The sequence below is a fragment of the Pteropus medius genome, unplaced genomic scaffold (genome assembly GCF_902729225.1).
Source record: "Pteropus medius unplaced genomic scaffold, Ma_sr-lr_union100, whole genome shotgun sequence".
In the NCBI taxonomy this organism is placed as follows: domain Eukaryota; kingdom Metazoa; phylum Chordata; class Mammalia; order Chiroptera; family Pteropodidae; genus Pteropus; species Pteropus medius.
In genome coordinates this window covers 1,451,573-1,466,233 of record NW_024351073.1, presented here as the reverse complement: position 1 = coordinate 1,466,233, position 14,661 = coordinate 1,451,573, and the positions used below count along the sequence as shown (strand labels likewise).

The 14,661-nt window shown below is 34.5% G+C and overlaps 1 long non-coding RNA gene across 1 annotated transcript in view; it reads right to left on the bottom strand.

Annotated features, from left to right (window-relative positions):
- Positions 1-14,661, bottom strand: part of LOC120586165 (uncharacterized) — a 54,765-nt gene that overhangs the window by 35,673 nt on the left and 4,431 nt on the right. Inside the window, exons 2-3 of the long non-coding RNA XR_005648614.1 lie at positions 12,878-13,075; positions 599-808 (exon numbers count right to left, since the gene is read on the bottom strand). This is a non-coding gene — a long non-coding RNA (uncharacterized LOC120586165). The remainder of the gene's footprint in view (positions 1-598; positions 809-12,877; positions 13,076-14,661) is intronic.

Genomic DNA, 14,661 nt, shown 5'->3' with positions numbered 1-14,661 from the left:
ATATTACTGAGCATCAACTATAACTATAGCATATAAAAGATGTGAAAATTATAGGTGCTAGAACTGAATTGCGCTAGACTCTGACAATGGATTTGGGGATATTTGGTTTTTACAATAAATTGTTTTCTTTGGATTCATTTCTTTCTCCTAAAAGTCAAAAGGCTATATATATATATATACACACACATATATATATGCATGTATTTCTATATGTTTATATATATGCATGTATTTATATATATATACATATTTGTATTTCTAATTTAAATATCTTTCTAATTTATTTCTACTTGAAATATATATTTACATATAATTTCTAATTTACATATATATACTTATATGTATATGTGTGTATATTTAAATTAAAAATCCAAATTAGTTCATTTCCAGTTCTCATCACTGAACAGGGTTTCTGATGAATATAAAATACAAATTAACTATATCACTGCGGAAACTCTGAATTTGCTTTTGTGAAGAGGTATTAGTGAGTTAGTGAAATACATCTTTATTGACTCTGCTTCCGTTTCCATTGCAGAATCATAGACCACTGGATTTGGAAGATAACTTAAAGAGCACCTTGCCCTATTCCCTCACTTACCCATGCGGGAACTGAGGTCTAAAGAGGTTAAGTGACAAGCCCAAAGCCATACAGCCAGTGTTAGGACCTCTAATAAAATCCCGACGGTTAACTTCAAGACTGTAGCCAAAGGCATCCTAGTGACGAGAGGAGGCAACCTCCCACAGGCTGCTGGCGTCTCTCAGGTGCAATAAATCAAGGCCCACGCACACAGCTTCCTTGAGATTCCACCTGCGTATGAGAACGTAGTTCTTAATTGCTGGACGTTGCCCTGTTGGCCTGCCAAAGGCTGCCAAAGGATAGTTTGCTGTGTCCTTAACTGTTTCTGTTACGTAACCTGCAGCACTGAGGCCATGCCTGTGGAGGTCTGAGAAAAGCTCATTCTGCCATCTAATCAAATGTCTGAAGCGATTCCTTTCTAGGGAACTCTGATCAATCCTGTCCGGACTTCCCTTTAATTGGCTCATTTTTTGAGCATTCATCGTGCAGAGCACTCACTGTAAAAGATCCAAGGGAGCTACCATTTCTGAAGTGTGTCATTGTTGTTCAGCTGGTAAACTCTCTCAAATTTAGCCAGGGAAGCATAAATCTTAATTTCCCAGGTTAAAATGTACCTTGCTTGTGGAATATGTTTGTCACTGAAATAATTTTGTTTTGTTTGTTTGAGTAACATCACAAATGCAGGAGATAGATAAATTAGCTGGGTGGGGGTCAAGGAAGTGCCTACACACCTATTTTAGTGAACTGATACAGACATCTAAAAAAGCACTTACTTATTGCACCTATGATGCACCAGGCACTCTTTACATTGATAAATTCATTTAATCGTGATAAACCCTAAGAGGTAGATATTAATATTATCCCATTTCATAGATAAGAAACTCAGGTGCAGATACAGCATGTAAATTACCCACTGTAACACAGCTAGCAAGTGACAAGGCCAGGATTATGAACCCAGCAGTTCATATTTTTACCTCTATACTATACCTAACACAGGTGATTTGAGAAAAGAAATTAAAACAACTTTTATCCTACATTTTATAAGCATTTCAGTTAAAGTATTTTAGGATCTGAGATAATTGTATGGACAATTAACCCAATAGCCACAGACTTAACTGTGTGATCACCATGTAATTTTTAAGATTTAGTTTACATGTTCAGTTTTAGAAAAGAGTTAAATGTATGAGAATATTTCTAAACTACATGACCTCTATAAAAAATATTTCACTAGCTACCTACTATGTGCAAGAATACATAGGAAACAAAAAGTGCAACCACACAGGCAGTGCATGGTACATGTCAAATTGGGAGGCTGACAGTAAGTGTAAAAATAATTCTCCTAGAAATAATCCGAACACTCAGCATTCTAAACACTAAAGATTATAAAACCTCTCGGCATAACTCAAAGTTAGAAAATTGGGAAAAGTTTTATATTTTCTATTATGATTGTGGTGCTATTACTTTTCAAATCTTGATAGAATCATATAAACATTTTACTAATTATATACTATGATTAGATTTATTTGATTATGCTTCTAAAGGGATTTTGAATTGGATACCAGGTAAATATTTCTTTTGTTACTGAATAACATCTTCTATTAAAGCTTCAGTGTGCTTAATGTTTATCCTTCTTTCCATGTCTGCTTTTCTTTAAAAAATAATAAAGTAACTTAAGTCTCTTGACTATAATAGTAACAAGATTTCAAAATAAACCACACAAATGTCAGATACGACAGTATTCTTAACAATTTCTTTCCCCCTTGTAAATATGCAATTTCTTGATTATTCTTTATGTATAACTTTGCTTATATCTCAATTTGATCTTCAGTTTTAATTTTCTTTATTTTGCACTATGGGTTAGTGATTATCTGCTATTCCTCAGTAAACAATAACCAGAGAATTTGAGTCTGAATGTTTATAGTCATTTTCATTCTCAACCCATTCTCACTGAAATCTGTAAGAATAATAAAAAGCTCTAAGAGAATGTATCCATTGTGTGCACTCCTGCATTCATATGTCTGAAGCCTGAACCTCAGAATGTGACTGTGTTTGGATGTAAGACCTTTCAAGAGGCAATTAAATTAAAACGAGGCTCTTCCAGTGCGCCCTAATCTAATGTGATTGGTATCCTTGTAAGAAGAGATTAAGACACACCGGGGATGTGCGCCCACAGAGCAAAGACCATGAAAGGGCGTGGTGAGGAGGCAGCCATCTGCAAGCCAGGAAGAGGGCTCGCAACAAAAACAGAATCTGCAGGCACCTTTATCTTAGACTTCTAGCCTCTCGAAGTGTGAGAAAATAAATTTCTGTAGTTTAAACCACCCAGTCTGTGGTATTTGGTTATGGCAGTTCTAGGAAACTCATATACCCATGGAGAGGCCTGCTTTCCTCTCTCACAAAGTCAGTTCTTTACAGTCAGAATTCTGGTTTGTCCAAGTTATCTCATTTTTTACCTCTTCCTGACCCCCCTTGTCAAATTTCTTCTCCTCTTCTTTACTCAAGCATAACTAATTTTAAAATACAAGCTAGAGCTGTAGGGACAGGATCATTTCTGAAAGACATGTAGAAATGCTGACAACTTTTTCATTTTTAGCAAGGATACCATAAAGGGTCATAATGTCTCTCCAAAATCAAAAGCATTTGAAAGACACTAGTTCATCATGATCATTTTTATTACATATGTAATTTGCATCAATTATTTTTAAAATATCAAATAATATGACTGTATAACATTAAAAACAGAAGCTTCGCTACTTGATGACCATCCACCCACTCCTTCTCCTAAGAAATATCCACTATTGGCACTTTAGTGGGTAAAACTTCTGCTTTAAAGGAAGGCATCTCCTTTAAAACACATCTACAATACTCTCCAGACTGCTTTCATATTCTGTGAGCACTGCTCTATCAAATGTCTCACTCCCTGGGAGAAAAGATACCTCCTCCATCTCTGGAACTGGAGACCCCATCGTGGCTTCCTAAGCTAGGCATCTGCCAACCAGAGCAGAATGTCAGCCTTTGCCATCAGCCTTTGCCATCAGCCTTCCACAAAGTCGAATAAAAGAAGGCCAGAATTGCTTAAACATTAGATAAGTAACTGTTCAGATGATACAATATGCCAATCCTAACAGTTGGAAGTTAAACGATAACATACTTCCCGCTCTGTTCCACAAAGCAATAACCTGTTTCCCTGGTGGATAATTAGAGGCCAAAGGGTAGATAATTTATCACAAAAGAGAAAAGGAAGGCTTGCCAAGGGTAACAAAGGGGCTCTGATATCCTTGCTCCTACAGTATGTCACCAATTTAATTAAGGCAAAGCTAACAAACTTTACCCTGATTCCCAACAATGTAAGGTCAAATTCAGTTTTCTAAAAGACAAGGTGGCCAGCCAGAAAATATGTGAGACGTAATAGATATCATGTTAATCATCTTTTTTATGGTCAAGAGCTGTATTCCTGGGAATGAAAAGACTACTCTGTTATAATCTAGTTGGCTCCTTTAAAGACCTCTGATAATATTTTATATAGTCATGCAAATTAATGTAGGCCATGCTACCAGGAACTAAAAGAAATCAAGACAAGCCTCAGGCAGAAGATGCACAGCCATTCAGAAAATTAAGTTCTGTCTCTTTCTAAAAAGAAATAATTTATAGGTTATTTTTCATGAGGGATGTGTGTCTGTGTCTGTGGGTATGTGTGTGTTTGAAACCTCTGTATTAATTCTCACGATCATGTGATAGCTGAACCTACTTCACAATTTGCTGGAAATGACACCGAAGAAATAGAAAGTAGTATTAATAAGTAAATGAGGAGGTATTGAAAATTCTGTAGCTACTAAATTTTGTTTAGAGGGTCAAATTTATATACATGGGAAGGGTGGCTGGCTATAAACACAAAATGAAACAAGAGAATTCAAAGTAAATACTTAGATAATAATGTGAAAATATGTGCAATGTTATGTATGAAGAAGAGATGAATTACATGTCTCATGGGGCAGGGAGGACACTTCTTTAAGGACTATAGTAATAACAGCTAATATTTAGTTAGTGCTCACTATGTACCAAGAATTATTCAGTGCTTTATACATATTTAACCCATTTAATCCCACCACAACCCTGTGGGGTAGGTTCTATTATTCTCCCCACTTTACTGCTGAGGAAATCAAGATCCAAAAAGGCTAAGTGACTTGCCCCAAGTCACCTCCTTAAAGATGTCGGTGAATTTGGTGCGTTGCCAATCTGGTCCCAAGTCCCATGCTCATCCTATCTCACCTTGAGGAAGAGATTTTGCAAAGGTCCGAGCAACACACACACACACACACACACACACACACACACACACACACAACACACCTGTCTTGCAAGACCATATATATCAATACCAAATTATGCGTATGTCCCTGAATATATATTTCAATTTGAGTCCATAGTGCTCTGGCACATGCTCTTCCCTATATTCGGAGTGTGCCTCTCCATGTGATCTTCTTTATGGATTTCTATTTATTCTTGAAACTACTGCTTAGACATCATCTAACTTGGAGGCTTCCCAGTCCTTCCTTGCACACAGCAGAACTAATTTCTCCTTCATATAATTTCTGTGCCTGCAAATACTTACATTTTTACATGTATCACATTGGAGGAGATATTGCCCGCTTGGATGGACAGAGACAGAGACAGTACAAAATGACGAGGTCTTTAAACCCCCAAACTTCTACAAGCAGGAAGTAGGCTGCTAGGGTAATCAGGGAGAATCACTTCATGGATTATATAAATGTCTAATTTTTTTGAAATTTAAAATAAAATAAATTAGATTAGCAAATGAAAATTGCTAATAAAAATGTAAAAAGCATAATTTTAAAATGATAATAAAACATTTCTAAAACATGAACATGCCAATACCATGTCTATGCTAGGAACTTAGCTGTTGATATTATTATATAAATAATCTACCTGTGATGTAAACATATTTGCAATGTCATTGTTCAGCCATATGCTAACAATATAGGCACTCACTTTCATTTGCCTGTTTAATAAGGATGAATTCAGGTACAAAGGAAATAGTCTATCATAGTTTTAACTTTGATAAGCATTCCACTTCTTTCATTTAAACTGTACTTTTATTATAATAGTTATAACTGAAATATAGAAGTTTTATCTATATATAAAATATGCCTTATTTTATACTATCATGTAGTATAAAATAATAACAATAATCAACACTGAAACTTATGTGCCACGCACCACTTGAATCTTTTATACATATTCACTTTATTTATTACCAATTTTTACGAGGTGAGTACTATTATTGTCCCAATTTCCAAAAGAGAAGCATGAAGCAAAGATAAATTAAATAATTTACATGAGGCCACACAGCTCAAATTCCTATTTGCCTATATGAGCCTAGAGCTGTGCTGCCCAATTAAGGTGACCACCAGCCCCATGTGGCTGTCGAGCACTTGAAACATGGTGAGTCCAAATTGTGATATTGTATAACTAAAATACACACTAAAGTTTGAAGTCTTGGTACAAAAATAATACTGCAAAATATATCATAATATTTTTATATTACTGCATGTTAGATCTATTTTTTTTAACGTAATTTTAACATAGTTTTACTTATATTGTTAAAATTAAGTAAAATTTAACATATTGTTAAATTTAACATGTTGTTAAAATTAAGTAAAAAAGATAACTAATATACTGGGTAATTACAAATCTTTACTTTTATTCATTCAAGGCCAGGTTTTATGCTAAGCACTGGAGATACCGTGATGAACAACACAGCCATAATCTTTCCTCTCAAAACAGACTAGTGGAAAGGCAGATATTAACAAACACATACATTTATATTTACAGATTGTGGTAAGTACTGAGAGAAAAGAATATACAATGAGGAGAAAAAATGGAAGAGACATCATTTAGATTTGGAGGATTTCTCTAAGGATGAATCATTTAAGCACAGATCTAAAAGAGGGGCAAGATTCAGCCAGGGAAAAATTGTGGGAAGAGACTTCCAGGAGAGGGTAGAGCCTGCACAAAGACTCTTAGTGAAAGAAAGGCTTGGAGGGGTCAAAGAACCATAGAGGCAAGGGCAGAAATGTTAGGTTGGAAAGGGAGGCCAGAAGCAGATCATGCAGGAACTTGTGGGCCATGATGAGGACTTTTCAGAAGTCTCTGAAGGATTTTAGGCTGAAGAATGATATGATTCAATTTAATTTGTTAAAAAGGCTACTCTGAAAGTCACATGGAGTACTGACTACAAGGCAGCAAGAATAGAAGGAAAACTAGATAGAAGCCTCTGCCTGTGGAACAGAACGTGGATTGTGGTAGAAATGGGGAAAGGTAAATGGATTTAAACAATATCGAGGGGTATAGAATCGATAAGACTTTAATCCATCAAGTCCAGCAGAATAAGCAAAATCTCCTATTATGATAAATGAAAGTAAAAGCCAAACCCTATTAAAATTTTTCTGAGTTACTGCCTAATATTAACTATTTAGTAATCATTCTGCTTTTTCTAAAATGACTCCCCCAAAATATATGAACTCTAGTGTTACTCAATGTCTAGAGAAAGGAAACAGAGGGATAATTTTCTAAACTTCCCTTTTGACTAGAAATTTGAATTAACAACCCTTTTATAAAATCCAGTTACAAAGCTGCAGCACCAAAGAAGTGAACTTAGGTTAAATAGTTTACTATTTGGGAGTCAGTTGTTTGTTTGTATTTTATTGCTACTTGTATAGTCCATGTAAAACCTTAAGGTATGGTATTTTACCTGGCTACCACAGTATTTCAGATAACATACGCATAAGATTGCCAAGACAAATTAGCTAAGGGTGATACTTTGAAAAGCTAAACCCATTCTACCAGGTCAGTTCCTCAAATGTTGCAATCAAGGGGTGTGTTACGAGCTAGATGGTTCCTGTTCTGGTTGTACAAACTACACCACACCTGTGTTAAATACCAAGTGTCTAGGTTTACAGTAGGAAAGCCTAGAAAGGACTAAAGGACAAAAAAATATTCGATCGCATGTTTTAAAAACTGAAGTCATGCCACAATGCAATATATGTGTGTGTGCATGTGTGTGTGTGTGTCTTACTGTTAAACTGTACACCTGAAACTTAACTAGATTTTGTTAACCAATGTCACCATAATAAAAATTAAAATTTTATTACATAATTAATTAATTAATTAATTAAAGAGAAACAAACTGAGATCATGCAATGGTGTAAGGTTTTCTTAGGTAACTGCTTTAGGATGTGTTTTTTCAAAATGAAACATGTATCTTCCAGAGCAACTTTCCTCAAAGTGTGATCCCGTAGTCATCTGCATGCATCAGCATCACCAGAGGCGCTTATGAATATACAAATGATAATTCGATTTTAGCTGGGCCCCTTGAATCTGTGTCTTCCGTAAGCATTGAGGCAACCCCTATTTATTTATCTACATTAGAATTTAAGTACCTGCACTATAGGATACACTATTATGACTAACATAAAAACTCTGAGTAAATACAAAGGTATCTGGTTTGATAGCCAAATGACATGAAACCATTTCAAAAGAGAGATGCTCAGTCAGAATTATAAATCCACTATTTTACTTTATGAGGAGAGTAACAGTGTTAAACACATATAAAACTTTCAAAATCTTCCATCCTTCATAACTTGAAATCTTACTGCTGGCTGTCAAAACTAAATTGGTCAAAGCAAAGTCCGTTGTCTTTCTTCAGACATTTTAGCCCACAAAATGGGCTTTAAACTGGACGTGAGCACAAGGACAGCTTCTGGGGTAGAGATAATGTTCTCTTTCTTGATCTAAGCTTGTTCTCTTTGCAAAAATTTATCAAGCTAAACCCTGTGATATGTGAACATTTCAGTGTTCAGAATATCCTTCAAAACAATTAACTGGTCTTTAAAATACAATTCAAACTCATTAGGTATATGATATTTCTTGTCTTTCATGTTAATAACCCTCACGTTGACAGCTGTTGAACTGAAATGATTACTCTCATACATTGCTTTTTGGGAATATAAGCTGATGTAAGCCTTTTGGAAAGCAATTTGACAATCAATATTTGCTCAAAGCTTTTAGAACAGTCATACCCATTGACCTAGTTATTCTACTTCTCAGAATCTATCCCAAGGAAATAATTATCAGTATGAGAAAAGTTCTATGCCCAACATCCAAAATATAAATCCACCTAAAGAATTACAATAGGGGGAACTATTAAGTAACTCGTAATACATCTGTATGGCAATATGTATACACTGGTGGTAAAAGTTAAAAGAAAAGCAAGAAAATAATTGGTAAAAATTCTCCATGCAATTGAGGAACAGCATAAGGGGCGCCTAAGTGCCTACTAATATTCTATTTAAGCTTGGTGCATATACAGACATTCCAATTATTATCATTATTTAAACTATATACATATATATTTTATATACTAATATATGCATACATGTATTTTATAACATGCAATTTTCAATATAATCCAGAACAAATAATGTTTACCAAAAGTTTATCAATCTGAAAAATGCTCATATTATAATAGTTAGTAAAAAAAAAAAGGACATAAAATTGGTTACAAATTATGGTACGTACATTACGTAAAAGAAGATTGAGATCATCACTACAAAGACATAGACATCATCTCAATTATTGTGTGACATTGTGTTGAAGATCTCAGTAAAGAATTCCCCTAGAAAAACAAAATAAAGGAAGAATGCACCTAAACTGATATTCTTTTCATATGATGTAATTATGAACCTGGAACTTTCAAGACAATGAACAGACAAGGTACCAACACAAATAACAATTCAGTAATCTGACCAAAAATTGTGCTAGACACCAGCTACAATAATAACAGCTGTTTTTGAGAACTATGTATCAAGTACTATATTAAGTGCTTTTTAATGTATTCATTCATTTAATCCTGAAAGAAGTCATTATTATTATCTTGATTTTAAAGATTAGAAACACCCTAAGGAACAGATTAAGAAATTTGTATAAGATCAAACGGCTAGTAAGTGACAGAGCCTGGCAGAGTTTGTGCACATAACCATTACATTATATTGCCCTGACAATAAGCAGATAGAAAAATGTAATAGGAGACAGGATTTCATTAATAAAACAATCAGGAATCATTTTTTAAAAATCAAAACAAAACCAAAAAACTGTAGGGATAAATTCAACAAAAAAAAGATCATATTTTAAAAAATTTAAACAAGACTAGACTGAAAGACTAAATATTACCTTACATAGATGTTAGTTCTCCAAAATAACAAAAAAACTTTGGGGGATGAAAAAAAAAAAAGAGTAAGCCTTGCCACCCAGGTAGTCTAGTCATCTGGCCGGATACTTAGAGAATTGCCTGCAGCTAGAACTGCAAGGTGCTCCATTCAAACAAAGGTAGTTCAAATCCAAGAATCTGGTTCAGCTACTTTAAGAAAAAGGCTTAAAGAGATTCAAATAATGACATACCATGGAATAAAATATTCTGCTTCATTGCCACACAAGAATCAAAGTATTAGTGTGACAGCCTGATCAACATTCACTAAGGGATGGTCAGTGCAACATTTGCCCACTATTTGCCTGGTAAAGACAGCAATGGAGGTTACAATTCTCCAGCTGTGCAGAAATAAAAGAGCCTTCCCTGAATCCCAGAGTGCCTGAGGGACAGGGCCATGGTGGGGCAGCAGGGAGGAGCAGGTCAGCCAACAACTACAACCTCTCATTCACGTCAATGCTATTGAATTGAAGTCAACCGAAGATATTCTCCAAGGCAGCTCTCTCTGTTTATAGACAAAGAAACGGAGGTCTAGAACAGGTTTCTCTTCCCAGATCACAAAATTATTTTAAGCCAGAACTAGATAGCTAACTAGCCCACTTCCCCAAGTTTCCTGATGACTAGTTTGAATATATACATTCATATTATTACAATCTATTTACAGATTAAACCGGCATATCCCAACACTCAAACATTCACCTACAACCTTCATTTTGCCATACTATATACTATCTGTACTATTTTTCACTTTATATTTTCTTTATATCTGCTCCTTTTTACATACATTAACTTAGCTTCATTCTAAGTAACAATATCCATACAAACATGAATGAATTGTGCATTTTTCCTAACATGTCAAAGTAAATATTTATCTACTGAAATTACAGTGTTTGGCTCTGAACCTCCTCAGAATATCCTTTGCATATTTCAAAAGATCCCCTACATGTGTTCCAAAGAATTTTAATCTGCATCATGTTAATAGGTGTTATTGATGAAAGAATTCATGATCAAATAAATCTGGAGGATGCTAACTAAAGTTAAACAGTTCTGAATTTTTTTAATTGACACCTCAGGGCCTTTCATAACAATATGCACCGACACTTCCTAACCAGAATATAGCACAGCATTTTCCAAATGTATATGACCATAAAATCCTTTCCTAGGTAGGATCAGTATTGAGAACATGTTCTAAGCTGTATTAATTTTCAAAGGTTGCAGTTTTTTTTCTGAACCCATAAATTATAAAAATAAATGCTGCCCATAATGACTTACATTGTATCCTTATTAGCATATTTAGAATATTTTTATGATGGGAAAAAAGAACAGGTAGAAAAGCATATTTCCTCTTACCATTTTCAAAGGGTCAGTCTCTTAGGGAAAGATAACTCTCCTTGGTTCTTCTCTGCCTCCCTACTTCCTTTCTCTGTTTCCCAACCCTCCCTACCCCTTTGAATACTTTGATATAAAAATTGAAAAGAATTTTTTCACCTTTGGCATTTTTACCATTTGGTATTTGTGTTATCAAGGGGAGCACATACTTCGATGCTTTAAAGCCAAAGTATATAAATATTTCTTTCTATTGCATTTTCAAATAAAGTTAAGAACTAAGACTCAAGGCAAAGAAAATACTTTAATACCCTTTCTTCAGTAGTATCCATGTTAATGATATTATTACATTAATAAGGAAGAATGCTGATGTGTTAAGAACAAGTTGTTCTTTCATCCAACCATGCACCAACTCACAGACCAGCTTGGGTATGTTACGCTTACTTATTTTGTTTTTTTACCAACAACCAAAGTTTCAATATATTTTTCCTCTACATCTTACAAAGGTTATCAAATTCTAAGTGAATTTTTATTCTATAGAATGCTTTTTATTCTCTCATTCAAAAATATGTATCAACTAGAAAGTTATGTTTTTCTGAGGTTCCTCACCAAACACTGAGATCAAGAAAACATTTAGAAAATGATTCAGCTCTTGCAAGTGCCCAGTGTAACACTAACGCATTGCAACAGAATCAATCTGAATAAGCTCAATTCTCTAAAATATAAAGCAGGTACAAATTGAGACTAAAAATTGAGTTTTCTCCTCTCTCTGGTTCTAGAGTCAATAGTGCACTGCATTTGTAATCAAGAAATAAATAGCATTTACCATTTTGGTAAGGGAGGTAAACAAGAATTCAACTTGTATAAATACAATTAAAAATTAATATTCTACTTTATACAAGTGAGAATCATTAAAATACACAAGTATCAAGAACAAAAGACAAAATAGATATAATTAATAAGTTAATCCTTTAGGGAAATATTCCTCAAAGGACTCTATTATTAAGAGAACGTTATGCCATTGATTTTAAATGATTCAATTTCCCAAATATTCATTTTTATGTATGTTTAAACATCATAAAGTATCTACTTAATAATGTTAGGTTATAATGATTGAAATTCATCTTTTTTTCAATCATGTACTCCCTACTTCGCTCCCAAAATTCTATTTGAGGTGTTGAATGATTTACTTAGTTCTTAAGAGCTGAAAAAGATTCAGACTTAAATGTCAAAATTTGACAAAAGTACAATCCATTCCTGCCTCTTCAATTTGTGTCCTGCTGCTTCCTGAATTGCAAATGTGGGTATTTTGATGAAATGCATTTATTATACCATTAGATACATTCCAGACATTCTTGAAGTTTCTTTTTTATAGGTCACTAGGCTTTGTAGGACCCTCAATCCTAGGTGAGATTTTTTTTCTAGTTACATATTTAATGATCACAATCTCTCTCCTACTATAGTCCTTTCATATTCTCTTGGCACAAAATTTGCCCTCCAAAGCAAAAAATCTTGATAAAAGATATACTTAGCCCTTCTATAATTGCCTAGGCAAGGAGGACCTCACACACATACCTTTGCAGGTTTACAAAAGCAACAGAAGTAGGCAATAGAAACAACCTCATTAAAAATAATTTTTCTTCTCATCACAAGAAAGGAAAAGGAATTTCCTAAATTATTTGAATAATTACCTTCTCTCTTCGTGATTATATACACAACCAGTCTTTGGAAGTTTTAGGTTAGGCCCAGGCAACCATATTAGAGTCTCTTTGTATTGATTCTGTACACATATGCTAGATCAAGCATGGCAAATAAGTTTCTTTTCTTCTGCCATTGCTAGCAGATTGGTGGTGGGCCCTTCAAGGAAAGATGTTGTTGGTTATCAATGTCTGTAACGAATAGAGAAAGATGAAAAGGATTAGATGATGTATCTCTCACTCTCACCATTTGCATCCCTGAGTTTATGCTAATCATTGTGTATGCCCATTCCCACTCATCTCCATAAAAGAGATGCACCAAATAAATGCAGATTTTCTTACTGCCTTTACATCCTGATAGAGCTGCAGGTGCACTGCCATCATCTGTGAAGGTTTACCATAGGCTTATCTAAGATAAATATAAAGGGCTTAGTATAATCCCTAGCACATCATTTATACTTGATTGATGTTTTTTCATGTTACTGACAACACTCTCCACTTTATCGTTATGCATTGGCTCAAACTAAGCAAGAAAGTGGATTTTGGCTGTGTGTTTGTGAACAGAGTAAACCATAGCTTTGTAAGGAAGTACTGGATCATTTAAACGTCTCAGAGGTTGTTATTCATCTTCTTGGTAGTTGCAAAAGTGGTAAACTACTCCACATAAAATAGAAAATCAAATTAAACGGTTCCTGCTTTTGGCACCTGCTTCCTGAGAGCACAGAGATAGGTGGTGGGTGGCTAGACTAACTATACCACTATTATTTAGAAAAGTTTTACCTTTATCTTTTATTGGAATGTGGTGGCTTTGCTCTTCCATTTTTTTAAGGGGTGGGGAGAGGTGTTTAGGAGTGGGCCCCTGACTAGTGCTGAGGAAGGGGAAAGAAATGGTAGAATTCAGTAGTTAGTCCCCCTTGCCCCTGCAAGGTCATCACATTGACTCCTTGCTTCCAGGCAGATTTGCATTCATCCCACCCAAACAGATGTGCCTCAATTATTCTTGCAAGCACCTCAAAATAAAAAATCAGAAACTCATTCTGGAAGAGAACCAGGTGAATTCTGCATCTGGGGTAAAATTCACAAATAACTCTTTAATAGCTACATTGTGATTACATAGTTAATATTAAATGTACTCCTGAGCAATTGTCTAATGCACTTAAGCAACAGAAGTAGGCAATAGAAACAACCTCATTAAAAATAATTTTTCTTCTCATCAAAAGAAAGGAAAAGGAATTTCCTAAATTATTTTAATAATTACCTTCTCTCGTGATTATATACACAACCAGTTTTTGGAAGTTTTAGGTTAGGCCCAGGCAAAAAATTAAGTTTTATCAAAATTATACATACTCAATTTATCACGATGCCCTCCAAACTATTTATGCCCAACAACTAATCATACAATCATCAGAAGTGAATTTTGGGGGTATAATTTTATGTAATAATAATAACTATAATAATAGACTAATATTTATTGTTTTTAATATGAGCCAGATATTTTATTGTATTCATTATTATATTACTTAAACTTCAAAAGAACCAACTTAGTAAAAACTCCTTTTCACTAAAGCAACTTATACACTACAGCCACCCAGGTTTTCTTTATCCCAAAGCCAGTGATACTGAGGGAGAAAAGGAGAGGACTATGAGTCATATGCTTGGTGTTCCAGTTGGGCTAAGAAATACAGAGGTTAGGGGTTCAGGTTTGCAGATCAGACAGATCTAGATTAAAATCTTCATTCTGCCATTTATCAATCTGTAATCACTCAACCTCTCCAAAC